Source organism: Nicotiana tabacum, chromosome 16 (genome assembly GCF_000715075.1).
Source record: "Nicotiana tabacum cultivar K326 chromosome 16, ASM71507v2, whole genome shotgun sequence".
NCBI lineage: Eukaryota > Viridiplantae > Streptophyta > Magnoliopsida > Solanales > Solanaceae > Nicotiana > Nicotiana tabacum.
Window position 1 is genome coordinate 25,739,739 of NC_134095.1, and position 20,722 is coordinate 25,760,460.

A 20,722-nucleotide genomic window follows, 5' to 3' on the forward strand; every position below is an offset into this window, starting at 1 on the left:
TTTCTTGGTTAGAAATTTAAGTCTAATATATATCTATATCTATTTATACTATATTAAAAGTGGGAACTCCAAAGTTAAATTACTAAATTACCCCTTTAGTTAACCAAATAAATGCCCTAATTGATTTATATAAAAAAGATCTAAAAATACAAAGAGACGCTTGCCTTCGGACACTTAATACGAAGAGATTCCTCTTCAGACACTTTTAATTTAATACCTCACTTATTAACCTAATAAATTAACAAACATCCTATGTAATTTAGAAAAGGAAAAATAGCCTACAAAGAGACACTAGGCATCAGACGCATATTTTCAAGAAAACGTTTTTAACATAGATCCGGCGAAGAGTTGCCACTATTTAGTTTTATCCTATCCTCTTTAAAAATCAAATCCCCCGTGGTTCTTTCTACTCACGCTTGGATCTTCTATGTAATGCTTTAGGTTCGACCTCATACTGCTCCTTCACTATACTGATCTTTTTTCTGAGTCATTATTTTCACACTTTTTTTCTCATGCACTTAATCGTTAGATTTTCGGTCCTGGTACTATTTTGTCCATCTACTTTCTTATCTAAAGTGATATTCTCTGGCTAAATATTGACTTGCAACTTCATTTCTACTTAAATTTTGTTTATTACTTTTTCTATAATTGAGTAAAGAGCAAGTTGGTCTATAATGATAAATATCTAAACAAGTTAGTGAACTAAAAACTTGAATGAAATAGATCTGAGGTAAAGGAATAAAACATGGTCTATTTATTAAGATAAGTGGAATTTGAGATTATATATGTTGCGGAAGCCAAATGTATATAGTGTGAATGAGCCGTAACTACTATACCAAAAATTTATGACAACCACCAAATAATAAATAAGACAATAAAGAACCAATAAAAGGAACACCAGAATTTAGGAGGTTCGGCCAATTTTGCCTACTTCCTCGGACACAACCAATATTTTATTTCACTCCAAAAATACAAGTGAAATAATACTAAAGAGAGAAGATACAGATGTCTTAAGAAGATAAGAAGGCAAATGAGATGTGTGTTTAAATGCTAAACATTAGGCCTCCTTTTATAGGGGAACATTCCCCCCAAATGAGGTCCTCTACCGATGTGGGACAATCTTTTGACAATCAACAAATCTCCACCTTGGCAAAATTCCACATCTTCAATTTTCTCTTAATAACAAATTTTGGTTGTGTCTTCATCTTCAATCTTCAGTGTTCAACAATGTTGATCAAATCCAAACAATGTTGAAACTTGACCACAGTCACCACTTTTGTCAGCATATCAGCAAGATTCTCTGTAGTATGAATTTTCTTCTCCTATGATTTCTCGTACGAAATGATACCGAACATCAATGTGCTTCGTCTTTGCATGATAAACTTGGTTCTTCGCTAATTTAATAGCACTTTGACTATTACAAAAAATTGTGATACTTTTGTGTCCAATACCAAGCTCTTTTAGCAATCTCTGAAGCCAAATTGCCTCCTTCACAACCTCTGTAATAGCCATGTACTCTGCCTCTGTTGTAGACAAAGCAACTGTTGACTGTAAGGTAGACTTCCAACTAACTGGTGTCTTTGCAAAAGTAAACACATAACCAGTAGTTGATCTTCATTTGTCCAGGTCACCCGCAAAATCTGAGTCACAATATCCAACTACAAACTGATTGCATTCCTGCTCAAAAACTAACCCAACATCTACATTATTATGAATATACCATAGAATCTACTTCACAGCTTGCCAATGTTCCTTTCCTAGATTATGCATATATCTGCTAATAACTCCAACAACTTGTGAAATGTCAGGTCTCGTACAGACCATTACATACATCAAGCTACCAACAACATTTGCGTATGGTACCTATGACATATACTCTCGTTCAGCTTCATCTTTTGGCGACATAGTAGTACTTAGCTTAAAATGGGGAGCAAGTGGAGTACTAACTAGCTTAGTCTTTTCATTTATGCCAAAACATTGTAGTACTCTTTTCAAATATTCTTTCTGAGATAAACAGAGTTTCTTTGAACGTCTATCTCTTATTATCTCCATGACAAGAATATTCTTTGCCTCACCCAGATCCTTCATCTTGAACTCCTTCTTCAGTTGAATCTTCAACTTATCAATTTCTTCCGAATTCTTGGAAGCTATCAACATATCATCAACATATAGGAGAAGATATATAAAGGAACCATCTTTAAGCTTGCGCAAATACACACAATGATCGTACTTGCTTCTCTTGTACCCTTGCCGCAACATAAACTTGTCAAATCGTTTGTACCATTTTTTAGAAGATTGTTTTAATTTGTACAACGATTTTTCAAGTTTGCACACCATATTTTTCTTTTCAGCAACTTTGAATCCTTCTGGCTGAGTCATGTAGATTTTCTCCTCCAAGTTTTCATGTAAAACCGCAGTTTTTACATCCATCTGAAGTAGTTCCAAATCCAACTGTGCTACCAAAGCCAACATAATTCTAATGGAGGAATATTTTACAACTGGAGAAAATACTTTATTGTAATCAATTCCCTCCTTTTGAGCATATTCTTTGGCCACCAATCTTGCTTTGTAGCGAACATCTTCTTGGTTAGGAAATCCTTCTTTCTTTGCAAATAACCATTTGCACCCAATTGCTTTCTTTCCCTTCGGGAGATTGGCCAATCTCCATGTATGTTCTGATGAAGGGACTGTATTTCATCATTCATGGAAATCCTCCACTTATCTTCTTCTGAACTTTGGACTGCGTCTTTATAAGTGGTAGGAACATCATCAGCTACAATTGAGGCGTCACAAGCAACCGTCTCTATAAGACGAACATGTTTTGTTATTGTCCTTTTTGGCATGTTGGTTGCTATTGATTCAAGTTGTTGTTGAGGTTCCTAAGTTGGAATCTCCCTCTCTACTGGCTCTTCTTCCAGAGGATAATCTTCATTTGTTTCCACCTCTGCTTCTTGTGTAGGAAAAATAAATTTTCCCTCAAACTCCACCTACTTAGAAGCACTCTCATTTTGTTTGATATCTTCTGTTACCTTATTTACCATAGCAGATTCATCAAAGGTAACATCCCTGCTGAATATTACTTTCTTTGTCATAGGACACCATAAGCAGTATCCTTTGACTCCAAAAGTAATCCCCATAAAAATAGCGTTCTTTGCCCTTGGATCCAATTTTAACTCTATCACATGATAATATGCAGTTGAGCCAAACACGTGCAAAGAGTCATAATCTACAGCAGGCTTTCCATACCATTTTCAAATGGTGTCTTGCCGTCAATAGCAGCAGATGGTAGACGATTAATGAGGTAGCATGCATATATAATTGCCTCAGCCCAAAATTCTTTGCCCAAGCTAGCATTGGACAACATACACCGTACCTTCTCCAGCAAGGTCCGGTTCATACGTTCTTCCACTCCATTCTGTTGTGGTGTATGTCTGACAGTGAAGTGTCGGACGATGCCATCATTTTCACAGACCTTATTGAAATGGTCATTTTTGTATTCACCTCCATTGTCTGTGTGAATACACTTGATCCTCCTGCCTGTTTTATTCTCCACCATCATCTTCCATTTGAGAAAAATTCAACACTTCATCTTTGCTCTTCATTGTATACACCCACACTCTTGGGGAAAAATCATCAACAAGGTTACAAAATAGTGTTTCCCACCCAATGAAGGTGTTTTGGAAGGACCCCAAACATCAGAGTGTACATAATCCAAAATGCCTTTAGTATTATGGATCGTTGTACCAAATTTAACCCTTGTCTGTTTCCCTTTGACACAATGCTCGCAAAACTCCAAGTTGTAAACCTTTACTCCCTTTAACAATCCTTGATCTCATTGAGTTTTTAAGGATTGTCCTCTAGCATGTCCCAAGCGCATGTGCCATAGCTTGTTGATTCTGCCCCTTTTTCGTCACTGGATGTCACTATCATTGTCCCAATAACTGTACTACCGCGATAGCGGTACATATTATTATTTTTTCGATTAGCCTTCATTACCACTAATGCACCGGAGCATACTCTCATTACTCCATTTTCTGCAATGATTTTGAACTCTTTTGATTCTAGGGCTCCCACAAAGATGAGATTCTTCTTCAAATCCGGTACATATCGAACATCTGTTAATGTTCTGATCATTCCATCATGATTCTTTAATCGTATTGAACCAGTTCCATATGAGGTAAGAGGGTTGTTGTCCGCTGTGTGGACGACTCCATATTCTCCTTCTTGAAATTCCACGAACCAGTCCCTGTTGGGACACATATGATAGCTACAAGCCGAGTCCATCAACCATATGTCTGATGATGTTGATGACTCTGCTGTAACTAATGAGAAGTCTGAATCATCACAATCAGCTACATTTGAATCCATAATATCCTTTCCATTATTATATTTGGCCTTATTCTTCAACTTCGGATAGTCTTTCTTCCAGTGCCCTTTTTTTCGACAAAAGGTACATTCATCTTTGCTAGGTCTAGATCTTGACTTGGATCTTCCATTCTTTGCCCTCGTTTGATTTTGAGGACGAACCCTCACAACTAGTGCTTCTCCTTCTTCACCCTTCTATTTTTCTCCCTTTCTTTGTTCATAGCTGTACATAGCCGAACAAACTTCTCTGAGAGAAATTTCGTTATTCCCATGGAGTAGAGTAGTTTCAAGGTGCTCGTACTCATCAGAAAGTGACCCCAACAACATCAAGGCCAAGTCACCATCATCAAAAGTTGCATCCATATTTTGCAAATCTGTGACCAACTTATTGAAACTGGTGATATGTTCATTCATCGTGGTACCAGGAACATAGGTGAAGCGAAACAGTCTCTTCTTCATGTACAATTTATTTTGACTGTTTTTCTTCAAAAATTTATCCTCCAGTGCTTTCCATAATTTACTTGCAAAAGTTTTCTTTGTGTATGGATATTTCTGCTCTCTAGCAAGGTAGGATCGAATGGTACCACAAGCAACACAGTTGATAATTCTCCAATCTCTTCTTCAATAACATCTGGTCTTTTTTCTTCAATGGCAAGATCTAGCCCTTGTTGAAAAAGGACATCTAGAACTCCGCCTTGCCACATCCTCAAATGTCCTGACCCGTTAAAAATTTCTACCGCAAATTTCGCATTTGACACAATTCTAGTCATAAGCGAAGATGCCAATAATGACGTATTGTTGACACTTGATGCACTACAAAAAAAACCCAATTACCAACAAAAAAGATTTGTTGGTAAATTGATCAAATTGGTTGGCAATTTGAGCTACTAACAGATTACCAACAGATATTGATCCGTTAAAAGGCTCGATGGTAAATTTTACCAACCAGTTTGAATTTGTTGGTAAAATTACCAACTAAAAATCAGTTAGTAAACATCAAATGAATTCGTTGGTAATTTTTGAATCTTAAGTCCAAGATTTCCGTTGGTAAATTTACTAACCAAAATTCGGTTGGAAGTCCGTTAGTAATTTACTAACAGATAGAAAATGGATTAGTAAATTTGGTTTTTCATTATTTAAATTGTGTTTGTAATCCGTTGGTAAATATAGTAACAAGAAAAATTTCGTTAGCAACTACAATAACGGATAACAACTTGGTTGGTAAATCCGATAGTATAATTTAAAAAATACATTGGTAATCGGTTGGTAATTTTATTTATGGAAAATTTCTGTTTAGTAAATTGTTAGTAATTTACCAACAAATTTCATATTCGTTATGAAATATGGTTATTTATTTTTAAATAAAATTTACTAACAAATTGTAAATAAATGTGTTACCAAATGTTACAAATTAAATGGGTATGTTAAAAAATTTATTTTTAATAACTGTATTACTACTAATTTAAAGCTTTAAAAGATCTAAAAAACACTTAAACAGAACAAAAAACATAATAGCACTTTATAAATAATTATAATATCTGTCATGAAATTGAAAGCAGAATCCGAAACGTGTCTAACATAAAAGAAGCTAAAATAAATCTAAATATTACTCGTGTCATTATTTGACGACGAGTCATGTCTAAGAGAAGGCGGTGTAGGTAAGCCACCTATGAGGACCGACATACGGTTTTGGAGTAGTTGATCAACTTGCTCGCGCACCTCTTGTTGCATTTCGTGTCTCATTTCTTCACGCATTTCTTCTCTCATTTCTTGTCTAATCTCTTCTCTGATCTCTGATCTCATCTCATGCTTCATCTCTTCTTTAATTTCTTGCAAACGATGTCCGACACATTCATTCACCCGAGCATTAAAGTCTAGATCTTGAAGCGGAGATTTCGAACTGGAGGATACACCAACATGCCCAAAGAAAGGAGCTTGAGAACCAAGACCATAAATGCGTGCCTTCTTAACACCAGACTTCGTCCAAATAAATTTGTAAGAAATCAACTTCAGGAGGCTCACTGGACCTATTTCAGGTTGAGACGCAGACGCAATTTTAGACATTATGGCATCCTGAAAGCAAAAAAATGATATAAACTGTATAATAACTTTTGAAAGAGAAAACATCAAGACATAGTCAGAAAGGCAACAAAATTGAAAACTTAAATGTCAATAACAACACCTTAAAAATAATTGTTTTGATGTACAAAACAGTGTTTCTCCCTACAAATTGCATTACTTGTTTGTCATCAACTTGTTAATCTATCAGATAAAGAAGTAACAATTTTCAACAATGACATATTCTATAGCTTAAATGTGCAGATTTATAAAATATCAAAGGTAAAGTAAGATGGAAGTCTAACTCCTGTTCAAAAATCCAATAGGTTTTGTTATTCTATAGATAAAATAATTAGTTAAGGAGCATACAAAGGTTGTGTTACACTCTTATTTTATGATACAATTGTATGAAGAATCGGGCAAGATAGGTTATAAGGTTACTACAGTGAAAATTACTGCTACTGGGAACAATAAGTCACAAAGGAAATGCAGAGAAGATCATATGCCTTTAAGAAATCAAAACTCAGTATTGGACACAACTGCAGAACCTAATATTCTTAATAAAGACTGCAGTTATGAATCTCAGAGGAGTTTCAATCACACAGATAGTATACTACTTTAAAAGGAAAAGGGAAAAGATTATAAACAATATAATGGCAACATACCTTATAAAGCAGATGTACTGTAGATCTAATTGTTGTATTCAAAAACACTTTCTTAGAGGAATATCTATACTCTATAAATCCAAAGGATAAATGAGCACATTTAAATGCAAAAATTCTACAAGAGAAAAATTTAAAAGAGCTCAATGAATCATCCGGCGACAAGAAAAATAATTCATGGAAAAGATGATGTCAAAGACATGAGAAAAGGTTTCTAAAATATAAACTCATTAGCACATCTTCATGTTTTTAGAGGTCACTGCAGAATTGAAGGCTACTTTATTAGCTAAAGATACTACTGAAAAGAGAAAAATGCAGTGTGAAATATTTTTTTCTTTATTAAAAGTACCAGAAGTTAGTTTCTTTGTATATGACTTACCATGAAACCTTTATTATTATATTTAGTTTGTGTTTCTAAAACTAGCAGCCAAGATAGATGCTTTACTTTTACTTGTCAAGAAATGACAGTCAAGGTAACTTACATATGTGCTCCTAGATTTCTGGTCCACAAACTCCTTGTTCGCCTTGACGTGTGTCGTTCTCGGAAGCTCATGTGGATGTGGTTGTCTTCCTAGTTCTTTAGCCTAAAATTAAAAATCACATTCACTATATTAATACATAATGATTAGCTTTGGAGATATTATAACTTGGCTAAAGTAAAATGAATATACCAGTATTTTTGCATGTTCTCGTTAAAGCCTCCTGTATGGAGTGAGGGACCAGATCCTTCACCACCTTTCTCACTTAGTCGATTCCTTGAGCACTACGCGGACTTGGCTTTAAAAGCCTCAGTCTCCCAGTGAGGCTTCCAGCTCTCCCAAATAGATACTGGAATATGTTTGTGCTTCGTCTCATCAAGTCTTGCTTCAGACAGACCCTTGTATCGTTCTGCACATTTGCTCATAAACTTATCCTTTATGGCACTTTCAATTGCAGTATCCCATTGAAATCGTTTCTGTTTGAGAATATGAAATGAAAAATAACATAAGATGTTGATAACAACAACAACAACATACCCAGTGTAATCCCACAAGTGGGGTCTGGGGATGGTAGTGTACACAGACCTTACCCCTACCTTTAAGAAGGTAGAGTGACTATTTCCGTAGACCCGCAGCTCAAGAAAGATAAAGGGAACTCCAAATAGGAATAGCTCCAAATATCTAAAAGGAATTAGAAGGAACTTCTAGCCTAGCTGAAGAAATTTTTTTACTGATCTAGAAATCAAGTTAACAACAGAGATCATCAACCAAAAACTAAGAAAGAACTGTGATCCCTCAAGATAGCAAAAACCTTCGCCCGTCACAATTATTATCAACATAGAGGAGCAAAAGTTTATGCTTATTCCATCCTTACTGTTGTGGTCATTATAAATTTCCCCCAAGTTCTTCTCAGACGCTGGCGCTGTAGGACAAATCAGTCATATAATTGCTCTGTCAAGGTACTTGATACTATCTTGGAATAGATTTATTAATAGACTTAAGCAACTAAACAAATTTGAATGGGTAGGCTATTTATTGGATTGTATTTTCTAAACTTTGCAGCATAATGTGACAATCTCTCTCTTTTTTTAGGACGTTCTGGTAATGTTCCTATTATAGAGGAGTTGGATCTTTTGTAATGGATCTATTCCATTCAAAGAGTGACCTAGACATATATGTTAATTTTGACAACAGTTCAATTAAGATTTCTCATGAGAAGAAGATTCAAACTCTCAGGAAATCTGCAAGGAAGCTATATGCATTTCAAAGTAAATCTTTGAGTTAATTCCTTTTTTCCCCTCTTGATACTGTTTTCTCTTCATGGATTACTTCCTTTGTGTCTCAACCTAACTTTTAAGTACATTTTACATTTGATAAATGAAAATGCTTGGACCAGAACTTATACAGTCATATGTATATTCCGGAAGTTGAAGGAAATATGATATCTTAAAATAATTCATACAGTAGTTACTTCATGCATTTATACATTTGGCAGAACAGGAAACTAACTAGTACAATATTAAGGTATAAAGTTTTCTATTTTGCATCTTTTTATCTTGCACGACTGATTTGTAGGTAATTATAGCAGCATAAAAGCACTAAAAATAAGAAGTCTTGGACGTTAGAAAAGCTGTTATATATATAAGGATTATGATTTTCACTAATTATGCCACAAAAAAAAGATATTGCAACGAGAGGAATTCAAGTATTGTAAAATTCTGATAAATGTATTACATTTGTAATCAGCAGAAGGATATTATGAAGAAAAAAGCACCAATATGACGAAACTAGAAGGACTTAACCATGATTACAAGGTTTCACAAAGATGTAAGAGATAGGATACCACTTTACTTCTGATAGAATCAATAGCAGTAGATGAAGTATTTAGGATCTCATTCATGATATCATAATTTCTCCCACATTTTAGGTTGGACTACTGAAATTATCTGTACAGAAACTAAAAAAGTAAAGAACTGCATTCTCCCTAGCTAATCATAACCATCCCATGTCTCCTATACATCTCGACATTTAAGACTACTAACCAGATTTTGTTTGGCTACCAACACTAGTATCAATCAAATCAGAGATGCCAGAATCATCGAACCGGTATTTTCTGGAATCCGCACAGAACAGATGAAATACAAGATATTGATACAACAAAAATTTAAAATGTACAAAGTCTATTATTAAAATGATAATTAGTACTATAACTTTACCTTAAACTCTTCCCAATAGAAGTCTCTTGTCTCTGGTATAACAGACTTCCAATTATGTCCTTTATGATCCAGTTTCTCCTTGAAGATTTTTGTGACAGATCGAGCGACTTGATTGCCCGGCTCCACTTGAGTGAATAAAAAACGAATTATTTTCTGACTTTATTCCATTTAAAGTTTTCATATTCTTTCAAGAAGCATTTGAGAAATAACGGAAATTACTTAGTCGGTGCTTAATAATCATCAAGAGGGACATTCTTCTGTCCATCTTCTTACAAGAGTCAATTTATATTTTTTGTGTGAAGTATAAGTAATATATTTATTTTACACAATTACTGTAGTAAATGAGTTGTTGCCTCCTAACTAGAGTTATTTGAAAATATAAAGGAATTAAGCTTTTCTCCATAAGACGATTCCATGAGCATATTCATCTAAAGTCATTGTCTAGTCATATTGAAAAGGATAAGAACTTTCCTGCTTTCTCTAGTTTCTTTGGTAAGAACACCCTGCTATTACAGTAGAAAATCAGATGACATATTCATTTGAAGTTCTTGTCCTACGTACCATATAAAAAAAATTCTCTAGCTGGAATACTATAACAAATTATGCCTCAATGTGTCTGACCCAATAGTCTAAATATGTATCTATCTTTCTAGATGCTAAACAATCAGGTATGAATTCACAAAGATGCAATGATACACACGTTATAAGCACAAAATAGAAATGAATAAAAAAAATATAAATGGATGACACTCGTGCTCTTACCCTCCAGGGACGATTGTAATTGGGATACGGGTACCACCAATTGTGTTTGAGGAACTTGCTGACCGGATTTCATCTCCAGGTGCACCAAGATCAGAAGATGAAGATGGTAAGGATCAGTTTATAGTTGCATCTGAATGTGGCATTTCTAGTACCGGAGGTTCAGGTGATAATGGTGATTGATTAGATGTGGGACTCAACATCTCAGGAGATCTCAATGAATTTGCATTTCTATTTTCAGCATATCTACGTGCTCCACCTCCCCTAGGTGCCATATCTGCAATTCCAAAGTCATATGTAGATGAACAAATAACATAATTAATGAATTATGGTCGCTTCTAATTAAATACAGTAATAAGTAGTTAATTGATATATTATTCCAAAAGTAACTAACTTATACATTAGTCCAAGAACAGGATGTTATGAAAAAAATAAGACATACAAGTATTAATCTAGACATAGCAGATTAAAAAGACAAACATCTTAAAAGGAACAAACTTACTTTATAAGTGTTTCTTACTGCACCTAAAGAATACAACTACTTATCCTCACAAAATGAGAGTGAGGGTAACGGGTCAAACAAGCAAGCGAAAGAACTATTAAATACAAATACTTAAGTTAAAAACATCCAAGAACCCATAAAATATGAAACCTAAGAAATTTTCCCCAAGAAATGTAAAATCAAATAGTAATAAAAACAAATTATATACTATGTTTCATTCATTCGGACTCTATAGTTGAAGAGATTGAAGCATTTTGACTCTATTCACTGCCGTTTTCATCATATGGCTATTCATCCTCATTCTCCTCATCCTCATCCTCATCTTCATCTGATCCAAATTCAACATGAAGTTCTACCTCATTATCTAAATCATGATTCTCGTGGACCTTGTCTCTTATGTTTATGAATTCACCATTTGGATCATTCAGGAGAACAATTTCATTGTCAGGTACCACACCAAATGTTAAACCATCTTCCTCAGATTGGAATGGCTTAACATCATCTTTCGGAGGTGACTGTGAAGATGATGAAGGCATGTCCGTAATATCCCGTGCTTTTATTTTACACACAACTCACCAGTCACTCTTATCACGTCGTAAGCTAGGATAAGTTGCATAATACACTTGAGCCGCTTGCATTGCCAAAACAAATGGTTCATACTTTTTTAATTTCTTTTCATGGTTGATATCCACAAGTTTATATTGTGGGTGAATCTTCATTCCTGCCTTTGGTATGGGATCAAACCACTCACACTTGAATAAAACAGTTCTCTTTATATACTCACTACCCTTATACTCCAATTCAAGGATATCAGTTAGCACACCATAGTAATCACTATCATCTACACTATAATTAGTTCCTTTTATGCATACACCACTGTTGCTGGATGCTCTAGAAGAACTGCGGCTTTTGGTGTGAAATTTAAAGCCATTGACAATATAACCAGTCCATGGTTGTGCTGTTCGACACGGACCTTCTGCAAGGGCCTTGATGAACTGATTATCTATGTGGACTCGTGCTTGTAAAAGAAAAATAATTAGAGTTGCTCATAAGTGAGGTAAGAATAAGTGGAAGGATATTGTACAAGTACTCACATAACTTTTAAACCAACAACAACAACAACAACAACCCAGTATAATCCCACTTAGTGGGGTCTGGGGAGGGTAGTGTGTACGCAGACCTTACCCCTACCCTGGGGTAGAGAGGCTGTTTCCAAATAGACCCCCGGCATCCTTCCCTCCAAGAACTTCCCACCTTGCTCTTGGGGAGACTCGAACTCACAACCTCTTGGTTGGAAGCGGAGGTTGCTTACCATCAGAGCAACCCCTCTTGTCACTCACATAACTTTTAAACCATGATGCAAAATCTTCATCAAGTTTCCTATCCACTTCCTTCTCCGTAATTTGTGGGAAATTTTGATGAAGGGAGTCAATAAAAATCCTTTGAATCACATTCAAGAAAATTATATATTAAGTGTTTTGATGATTTTGCTAATCTATAAATGAAAACAAAAGCTTGAAGTCTTACTCAATATACGGGTGTACTGCACAATTTAATAAAATATAAATATGAGCTGCATCAAGTTCTTCTTCAGTCATATATCTTGGTTTACATCTCCCAAATGTTTTACCTGGATAGGTAAATATCGAAAGATTACCATCGCGTTCATCCCGTTCACTTATACTACCATCATCATTCCGTGAAACTTTCCTATGCCTTGTGTAAGCATGAGGTTCGAAGTAGTGTGAAGAAAAAGATGAAGCTTCCTCAACTAAATATGTATTGCATATGGATCCTTCAACCTATGCCTTATTTCGAATATTGTTTTTTAATTTTCGAAGGTTTCTGGAAATAACACATAAGCTCAAATTGTGAGTCTTTCATGATGATGAAAATGAAGTGCTTGACTTAATATCAATGAAATTTTACCTCTCAAATGGGTACATCCATCGATATTGCACCGGACCTGCTATCCTTGCTTCGTAAGCAAGATGTACGGGGAGATGTTCCATTTAATCAAAGAAGCTGGAAGGGAATATACGCTCCAATTTATAAAGTATTTCAGGTATTTCTTGTTCAAGTCTGACCATATCCTCTTCCCAAATTGCTGTAGAAGTGAGATCCCTAAAGAAAAGGCTCATCTCAGCAAGTGGTTCCCAAACCTTTTGTGGTAATAGCTCACAACATGCAATAGGGACCAATCTTTGCATGAATAAATGGCAATCGTGGCTTTTCATACCAAATAATTTATGTTTTTTCATGTCCACACACATTCTCATATTTGAGACATATCCATCTGGAAATTTTAGATTTTCCACCCATTCACACAACACTTTTTTTGACTTCTTGTCTAGTGTGTAACAAGCTTTCGGATATTCACCACCAACAACATGTAATTCAGGACATCGACAAAACTCTTTCAAGTCTTCTCTAGATTTAGGATTATCTTTTGTTTTACCATCTATATCTAGCACTGTGTTGAACACATTCTCGAAAAAGTTTTTCTCGATGTGTATAACGTCTAGATTGTGCCGAATGAGATTTGTACTGCAATATGGTAAATCCTAAAATATGCTTCTTTTCTTCCAACCAGAAAACTTACTAATTTTGCCATTAACAATATCAGCCCCAAGCTCTGTTACCTTTTTCAACCCCAATTCATTTATCTCCTTCAAGATATCATCACCAGACCGTATTGGGGGAGGATGCGTTGTGACTGCTTTGTTCTTTCTAAATGAATTTCTATTAATTTTGTATGGATGATCCAGTAGTAGGAACTTACGATGATTGTCAAACCAGGACTGTTTGCCATCTTTTGTCAGAGTAAAAGCATCTGAATTCTCCATGCAATATGGACAGCTAGCCTACCCGCAGTACCCCACCCAGGCAACATCGAATATGCAGGAAAATCACTGATTGTCCACATCAAAGCAGCTCGCATGTTAAAGGTTTGCTTCTTAGAGATATCATATGTGTCCACACGTGTACTCCATAGATTTTTTAGTTCAGCAATCAAAGGCTGCAAGAAAACATCAAGTTTTTGCTTAGGGTTCTTCGGCCCAGGAACTATAACTGACAAAAACAAATAGGACTCTTTCATACACATCCAAGGCGGCAAGTTGTATGGTGTCACAACTATTGGCCAAGATGAATATTGTTGACCTGTTTGTCCAAATGGTTGAAAACCATCTGTGCATAGCCCCAATCTGACATTACGACTTTCAGCTGCAAAAGATGGATGCATCTTATCAAAGTATTTCCATGTGGGTGCATCTGAACAGTGACACATCACACCTTCTTCAACTTCATGCTCGGCATGCCATTGTATGTGTGCAGCAGTCATGTCGGAAGCATATAGGCGTTGCAATCGTGGAGTAATGGGAAAGTATAACATCTGTTTGAATGGTACAAGATTTCTCTTTGAATTAGATATTTGCCTAGTAGGCTTGTACCTGGGATGACGACAAAACTTGCAATGGCTAAGTTCACTGTCTTCTCCCCAAAAATCATACAGGCATTAATACAACTGTGAATTTTTTCTACTGGCATGTTCATTCCCTGCATTAACTTCTTAGTTTCATAGAAATTTTTTGGCATCAAGTTATCAGGAGGAATCATCTCATTCACATATTGATAAATGTCATCAAAACATCTATCAGACAAATGGTGTTCAGACTTGATATGCAACAAACGTGCAACAACTGACAATTGAGACTGTGTTTCACAGCCAGGCCACACTTCTTGATTTGCAGAATCAATCATATCATAAAGTTTCTGCGCATTAGGGTTCGGCAATTCATCCATATCACTCGGATCGAATGAGGGGCCAGCAGCGTCAAGGACCATTCTATGGTATGAAGTAGATGATCCATGCTCATCAATTGCACCCATATTTGTTGATGCAGTATTCATAGTCTGATCACAATTTTGTGTCTCTTGATGTTGATCTATATTTCTCGTAACCTCATTTTCTCCATACAAGTACCATATATGATATCCAAGTACAAAGCCATCACGCAACAAATGCTCGTGGACCGTAAGAACATCTTCAAAATTTCTATTCTGACACTTTTTTCGATTACATGGGCACCTTTGTCTCTCACCATCCCTCCCTTCCTGATGATTCTTTGCAAACTCAATAAATTGCTCAACACCCCTTAAGAATGCTGGATTATACAAACCTCTCGTTAACCTTTTGTACATCCACTCACGATTTGAAGTCATTTTTCTGACAAACTTTCTTTCCTGATAATGTAAAAAAATTACAGTAGCATTTACTGATTTCTAAAAATCTTTGAACAATAAAAAAAGAGTACTAATAATCAAATTAGGCCTCAAATTCCCGTTATAATGAGCACAAGCTTTCAAATATTTAGCAAAAAAATGGCAAAATAAATGTTCACATAGAGATTGGAAGAGATAGTTACACGCCAATAACAAAGGACTAAAAAAAAATTTAAAGAATGATCGGATGTTCCTATATTCTTCAAAAAAAGAAACGAGTCCTTTGTTTGAAATCAAGAGAAAAGTCGGACAACAAAAACAAAAATTAAGTGAAGCTCACTAGAAGTATCTGGTATCCTTATATTCTGTCTTCTTTAATCTATATAAGCTATCAACTACAAAATATACGGATTCAATATTTATATAACCAAACAAATATAACATATCAACATATCTACAATATACTGAAAAAATTAGATTGATAAAAAAAATACTTACCACTTAGCCGAATGGATTGTGGAATTGAGAAGAATCCATACGATAGCTTGTGAGAGGCTGCTTGAGATAATCTTTCAGTTGGGAAAAATAATTGCAAGGATTTAGCATATTGTGGTCGTGGGTAGAAGAAACTGAAAGACGCGGGAGTTCTATGTAATTTAGGAGATGGGGGAGAGTTTAGGCGGCATACTTCTTTATTTTTTCTTCTTTTTATTTAATTTCTTCATATTTTCTTTGTCTCTTTGGAAATTTTTCAATTTATATCGCTTTCTCCATTTTTCTTTTTGAGTATTTTAGTAATTTCATTTTAGACTCTTCTACTATGTTCTTAGTAACTAGTCACATGACATATACATGTATCTTTGGTTATTAAATTATCATATAAATTTAATTGCACCAAACTATGTGTATAAAATAATAAAAAATAATTGCACTCATGTTTAAATTACAAAATATAAACTAAGTCCAAAAATATTTTACAGCTAATTATCTACAACTTGTTTGGATGGTTGTTACCTATTGTATTGTATTATATTGTTACTTTAAATACAATATTTCTTTTGATTGTTACTAAACATTTTATCTTATCGTATCGTTAAATCCGTCGTTACTAACGACAAAAAGTGCAACTTTATGTAACGACCGATTTGGTGTGGTCGTGCTGTTACCTTGTCTTTTTCTCTCATCTCACCCTTCATTATTATTAAATAATTTTATTTTATCATTTACCTTACCTTTTTATATAATAATTTTACCCTATATTATAATTTTTCTTTATAATATTGCAAGTTTATTCTTCATATTGCTGGTGCATGATATCATGAAACAATGGCAAACGATACAATTTATCCAAACATTGTATTCATCAAACGATACAGTACAGTAAAATACAATATAATACAATACGATACATTGTGAAATGATATGTAACAACCATCCAAACAAGTTGTTAATGTTCAAATATATAACAACAAACAACAACGACCCAGTAGAATCCCACCAGTGAGGTCTGGGGAGGGTAGACAGTATGCAGATCTTACCCCTACCCCGGAGGGAGTAGAGAGACTATTTCTGGGAGACCCTCGGCTTATAGACACTAGATCTGTAATAACAAAAACCCAAAATAATATCAGCAACGTGAGAGATAACAAATAAATGGAAAAGCAGTAGCACAAATAATATGCAAAAGTGTGAAACATCACATAAATCGCTAGCAGTTCTAGACAAAATACTATCATATTCGTCGGAACAAAGAGGAAAACAGGGACAAAAAGAGGAAAACTGCTCGACTACCCCTTAACCTACAACCCTAATGCTCGACCTCCACACCTTCCTATCAAGAGCCATGTCCTCGGAAATCTGGAGTCGCGCTATGTCCTGTCTGATTACCTCGCCCCAATACTTCTTAGGCCGCCCTCTACCTCTTCTCGTACCTGCCAAAGCCAACCGCTCACACCTCCTAACCGGAGCATCTAGGCTTCTCCTCTGCACGTGTCCGAACCATCTAAGTTGCGCTTCCCGCATCTTTGTCGTCCACCGGAGCCACGCCTACCTTTTCCGGATATGTTAATTCCTAATCTTATCCAGTCTAGTGTGCCTACACATCCATCTCAACATCCTCATTTCTGCTACTTTCATCTTCTGGATATGTGAATTCTTGACTGGCCAACACTTAGCTCCATACAACATGGCCGGTCTAACCACCGCTCTATAGAACTTACCTTTGAGTTTCGGTGGCACATTCTTGTCATACAGGACTCCAAACGTCAACCTCCATTTCATTCACCCCACCCCAATACGGTGCGTAACATCCCCGTCGATCTCCCTATCTCCCTGGATAATTGACCCTAAGTACTTAAAACTTTCTCTCTTAAGGATGACCTGAGAGTCAAGTCTGACTTCCACATCCGCGTCCCCCGCCACTTCGATGAACTTACATTCCGCATATTTCGTCTTAGTCCTACTCAACTTGAAACCTTTAGACTCCAGGGCCTACTTCCATACCTCCAGTCTCCCATTAACGTCATCTCGCGTCTCATCAATCAGAACTATATCATCAGCGAACAACATACACCATGGCACCTTACCTTGTATATGGTGTATCAGTGCGTCCATTGTTAATGTTCAAATATGCAATGAAATTATTACTAATACTAGAATTTATAATTAATATTTTAAAAGGTGTAGGCATAAGGCAATGCATTTTGTCTAAACACAGGCGAGACGTAAGCCTCAAGATGCGAAGCATAAGCCCCATGGATAATTAATTTTTAATATTTTAAAAAGTAATACCATAAACATACAAAAAAATAAAAAAATAAAATTACATTAAAATATTAAAAAATCAATATATATAGATATTTGCAAAATACTTTTCTCTTATATGAAAAAGTAAATAACGTAAAGATACATTACACCTATAATATAACTATGATGATACATAACTAGAGTTGTAAAATGATACTCTAGTACCTAATAATTCAAAAATAAAAATAGAAATAATATAAAGTTATTGTTTGAACATCTAAAACTATAAAAAAATAATCACAAATACAAGTTATAATACAATTAGAACATCTTTTGAAATAAAATCACCATAACAATATCTAAACAGGGTGATACCAAAAAAATTAAAATTAGAGACTAATTTGAAAAGAATACATTAAATAGACTATAAAAACAGTGATGAAGATATGCCTAAGAAGGAAGGTACAAGCTATGGAGAATAACTAAGCACCAGTGTTTGTAATAGTTTAGTAAGTTTAAACAATAGTAATGTCCTACAAGACTATATAACTTTGGTGTAAGTTTTTGCTTATACTAATATATACGCTTCCTTATCGTTCAAAAACAAAAGCTATGGAGGACAAAGCTCTTGGCTCCAATTACTATTTTAGTGTGATTGTGTCACCACCCGTTCTTATCGTGGGTCGTGAAGGCATTCAATGTTGCCATTAAACTAACCAACCATAAATTATCACCACAATTGATCGCCCATAACACTTTAAAAATTAAATAATAAAAATGATTAAGCCGTAGTAGCTTATGGGATCATGATAAAATACTATAATATCTTCATCAACCTACGGAATATAAACAAAACATAAAACAAAATAATGTATAGCAAATACAGCCATGAACATCTGCTTAAAATCCTCAAAATTCGGTGTCTCAAGTGCACTATTAAAAGGCATGCCAAGTCACATTAAATGAAAGAGCCAATAGGACCATGCCAAATATCAAAATGACAAAGCATGCCAAGTCATATTAAAAGGCTAATGAATTCGTACCACATGTGCAAGTGATATGTTCTGGCCAATCAGATGTGGCCATATCATACTTAAATTTGATTGGTCGGAAAGAGTTTGTTCTTATTACAACTCCTTCCTTCCACAACTATAAATAGGAGTCTTCATAACTCAGGAAAGAGACCAGAAGTTATAACAAGGAAGCAAGAGAGAGCTCGTGGATCAAACACCGCTACAAGTTTCAAGCTTCAAGCAATCAAGTTCAAGCTCAAGTACGAAGAACAAATCAAGTTCAAGTTCAAGCAATCAAGCTAAAGCTCAAGAACAAGATCATCGTTCGTGGCAACAACTACATATTCAAGATCAAGATCAAGATCAAGATCAAATGCCTTTGAATTTATTTAATATTGAAAAGAAAAATCAGAGGATTCATAGAGATTGTACACTCATATTATTTGAAATCAAATACTACGATTGTTGCGATATTTTTCGATCTTGATTTTATTTTCTCGACGCAATTTATTGTCTACACATTGTAAGTAATATTAACAACTAATTTTAATCTGTTAATAAATTACAAACCACAATCTTAATCTGTTAATAAAATAGTAGTACCACTAATTAGACAATATTGATCAGAAAGTCCCTGTTTCAGAAAATCTCATTTGGCTTTTCAAAAAAGCATAACCGTCATTAAAAAAAATGTAGCAATATATCAGACTTGTTTCAAAAGTTGTTAGTGGATTAAATCAAAATTTGATTTATGGAAAAGTTCATATGATATATATTGAGAGAAAAAATTAAAGGTTTCTACCTCATTTGCCTTTAGTTTCTACAAGTACCAGTAGTTGACAATCTTTGGAAACTGTTGGGGAGTAATTAAACAGCATCAGCGTACGTAGTAGTAAAAAGTGATCACAGATTAATATTAAACCCTGTTTTTTATAAACCGACAATAAATTAATTCCATGTGTAATAAGATGGCTTATTTGTTAGAACATGCGCAGCGGAAGCAAGCATACAATTCAGGCATCAAATACATATAAACTAGACAACACAATAATAAAAATATTAGAAGCACTAACTTCTTGAAATAGTTGCACAAATCTTCCAAACAGCAAGAACCCAGGGTTGCAGTCTTCTGTTATTTGCCTAGTAAAACCTTGGACTATTTTACTTTTGGGTGGGCAAGAACAATACAACTCTAAGAAAGTGAGGTATTGGGTGAAATTAGTCTTCCTTTAATAGAGTTATTTTTGACCGAAAATTCTCCTCCAAAAACGTGTAGGATTCTCATTCTACAAGTAGAATCCTACTCCAACTCTATTAGATGACTTTTCTCCCAAGTCACTTTTTATCCAAGTCTTGTCCAGGTTTTTACTAGGTATATCAGGTACCGCATAAATAATAAGAGGCTACTAATTATAGTATTAATTCGAAATTAGCATGAATTAATTCTTACTATAATTAATTACAATTTATTCCACTAAAAACTGCAATTGAACTCCTCAATATGAATTTCGAAAATTCATTAACACTTATTTTAACTCTCCATGTTAAGATTTCAAATACCAGTTAATTAAATTAAATCACTTAAAATTTAATTTAATCAACTAATTAAATCCTTTACAATTCCGTTTAAAACATTTCATGTGACGTATACAAAATTCACCTGCCAGGTTTTCACATAAAAACTTATAAGCTTACATAA

At 34.9% G+C, this 20,722-nt stretch overlaps 1 long non-coding RNA gene across 1 annotated transcript; it reads right to left on the bottom strand.

Moving 5' to 3' along the window:
* Positions 1-5,862: 5,862 nt before the first annotated feature.
* Positions 5,863-15,954, bottom strand: LOC107803905 (uncharacterized). The gene is made up of 6 exons (XR_012699952.1): positions 15,764-15,954; positions 10,543-10,816; positions 9,781-9,905; positions 7,757-8,040; positions 7,568-7,669; positions 5,863-6,438 (listed from the first exon to the last, which is right to left on the bottom strand). It is a non-coding gene; the product is annotated as an uncharacterized LOC107803905 (long non-coding RNA).
* Between the last annotated feature and the right edge of the window lie 4,768 nt (positions 15,955-20,722).